This window comes from Anolis carolinensis, chromosome 3 (assembly GCF_035594765.1).
Source record: "Anolis carolinensis isolate JA03-04 chromosome 3, rAnoCar3.1.pri, whole genome shotgun sequence".
In the NCBI taxonomy this organism is placed as follows: domain Eukaryota; kingdom Metazoa; phylum Chordata; class Lepidosauria; order Squamata; family Dactyloidae; genus Anolis; species Anolis carolinensis.
Window position 1 is genome coordinate 224069680 of NC_085843.1, and position 2945 is coordinate 224072624.

The 2945-nt window shown below is 44.3% G+C and overlaps 1 long non-coding RNA gene across 1 annotated transcript; it reads left to right on the plus strand.

Moving 5' to 3' along the window:
- Positions 1–631: 631 nt before the first annotated feature.
- LOC134297768 (uncharacterized) lies at positions 632–1747 on the plus strand. The gene is made up of 2 exons (XR_010004639.1): positions 632–1167; positions 1253–1747. It is a non-coding gene; the product is annotated as an uncharacterized LOC134297768 (long non-coding RNA).
- The last annotated feature ends 1198 nt before the right edge of the window (positions 1748–2945 follow it).

The window sequence follows — 2945 nt, forward strand, 5'->3', positions numbered from 1 at the left end:
GTTATAGTTGTGCTAAGTTGTTAGTACAACATATTAAACATAATGAGGCTCACACTGTTTCTTGGGAGCACAATTAGCAAACCACTTTGCTGCAAACTTTAACAGATGTAGCCTTCATTAGTCTGAGTCTCTTGGGGAGCAAAGTGATCATTTATCTCCAGAATGTGGAAATGACAAAGAGATTTGGCTTAGACATTATTACTACGCAGCAGCTTTTATTTACTTTAATAAACAATGCTGTAGAATTTCCACCTTTTCTTTTTGCATATTACTCTGTCTCTTACAGTTATATGAGTAGAGGCAAAATTTGAGTCTGTTGTTGAGGAAGAGGCCAGAAACTATAGCAGTTCCAGCTCTTTTGCTGCCTGACTGGTCTTCTTGTGAGTAGGCTGCAGCCCAGACCCATTCTGCCTGGGTGTGACTTGGAGTGATTCCAGGCACATAAAAATGTGTTACAAAAAAGTGGGTTTTTAAAATGCGGAACCTCAATAAAAATCCAAACACAGACCTGTCAGTCATGCTGCATAGTCCTCCACTGTCCTCTCAACTGTTTCTTGAAGTGGATTAAGGTGGAGGGTGGATAGGGGATATCCAAAGGATTTTTTTAAAAAAAAAATCACTCCAGAAATGTTATGATTGAGCCTCATGGCTCTGCTACTGGCAGACGTGGGCGTAAGACTCCTCGAGAGTCAGATACTCTCGAGGAGCGAGAAAGAAAGAGGCTGCGAGATATCTTTGCAGAACCATCTGACGAAGAGTCTTTTGAGGGGTTTACAGAGAGAATGGAGGAAGAGCTGGTTAGCTCGGAAGAGGATGAGATGGATTGGACTCGGGTAAGGGAGGAGTTGGGTGCCACTGGCAATGATGGGATGGAGGATGATTGGGGACCTTCAGGATTAGACCCATGGACAAGCTGGAGGGATGGGACGGGATCCACAGCTGGGGATGCTGTGGGGCGTAGTCAGAGGTGTTCCAGCTCTGACGAGGAAAGTGATGAGGAAACGCCCGGGTTAAGGAGGGCAGCTGATAGTGATGAGGACTTGTAACTGGCATAAAATGGGGCTTGGGAGCAATTGCAAATTGCGTTGGGCAAGGTAATCTGGACGAACGCTTGGGATCTGTGTGGGACGTTTTCCTGAAGACGGGTGTGTTTTCGTGTGCTGATACGTAAGTTGTTTTGGAATTTGGGTTCAGACGGCGGGAGGAATTGTGTGGGCTTTTGTTTGTGCAAACCTCTGCTTAATCTCAATAGCTTTGACCTTCCGTCGTCTTCTTGACGGACGCCATCTGCTGCTCTGGATTTACGGACTGAACTGACTACGGGATCGGTATCTCCTATTGGACTTGGTGAACTGCAAACGTCTGATTCTACCTAACTGACCTTCGGAAAGAACTGGGACTACTCTACTGCTTCAATCCTCGGCTGCTGCGTTTGTATTGGGAATTTGCCTTGCTGTGTGAAGGAGTGACTCTGTGTTACTCAAAACATAGTGCTGGCAGCAGAGAGGCATCTGCTGCCAATTAGTTACATTCTTTTGAACTCTTTGTTTCCCAGCTTCTGTTTTGTTTTCTCCCAGGCTGAAGCAAGCTGTTTTGATTTTACCCGGATTAAACTCCGGTTTAATCCGGTTTATCTTTTGAACGTTTTTCCTTGCCCCTTTTTGCTTTTAAAGGCTAAAGTTGCCTAGCCCTTGTCTTTTACGGGCATTTTGAGTTCTGTAAATCCAATAAACTCTGTTATCTTTGATCTTGTGGCGTTCTGTCCTTGACAAGAAATGTGCATATGAGGTCCATAACAATGTTTTTAAAAATACTTCCCTTAGATCTCTGTCTTCCTCAATTGTTAATTCAACTCTGTTTAACATTGTAAAGTATAAAAGGAAGAATTTGAGAGGGTTGTATTTGCTTTTTTTTCATGTCAGGAGCAACCAGAGTTGCTTCTGGAGTGAGAGAATTGGCCGTCTGCAAGGACATTGCCCAGGGAACGCCCAGATGTTTTGATGTTTTACCATCCTTGTGGGAGGCTTCTCTCGTGTCCCCCCATGGAGCTGGAGCTGATAGAGGGAGCTCATCCATGCTCTCCCCGGGTGGGATTCGAACCTGGCAGCTTTCAGGTCAGCAACCCAACCTTCAAGTCACGAGGCTTTTATCCACTAGGCCACCGCAGGCTCCTAGTTGTATTTGCTGATCTGTTGTTTAAGGGTTTTCAGAAACACACTTACTCTGGAGGAGACCACACAGAGCAGAGGGAAGAAAAAGCACTTGTTTTCCATGCCTGTTAGGATACACAGGCATGGAAAGGTACAGATTTCTCAGGAAGAATTGGGTTTAAACATGTGTTTTCCAGCCCTTAACCTGATTCCTCCCGATTACTCCCACACTTTGGCTAAACATCAATTAGCTACACAACACCTTTTAATACACTTTCTCTTGGGTTTTAATGCATGTGTAGAAGAGCCCTCAGAAATATCCAAGGAAGGAGCAGTATAAAGCTGAGTGTCCAGTTCTGCCCCAGAAACAGCCTTAGACAAAAGTATAAGCAAATAAAAAGAGCTTTACTTCAGCCAAAATAAATATAATGCGATTTAAAAAACAGAAAGTAATATTTTGATGTTAGTCTTCAAGCTCAAAGCAAAAGTCTTTAATAAACAGGCTTACAAATTGCCAACAACAGGTTTCAGAGATTCCACACTATATACGATGCTGGGTTCAGGCTGTTTCTCCAAAGGAAGACAGTTGCAGCCAGCACTGGGATCTAGCCTGGCTGCTAATTAATAGCCCTGAACCTTCCAGCACAGCTGACCCTAGGGTGAGGTCTGATTGCTCAGCATTTTCTCTGCTAGCCTAGCTGACCTTCTTTGGTCCTCTTTCTCCTTTCACTGCTCCAAAAAGGTAGGGATCACTGCCATATCTGTTCTCACTCCTCCCTCATCTTCTTTCTCACA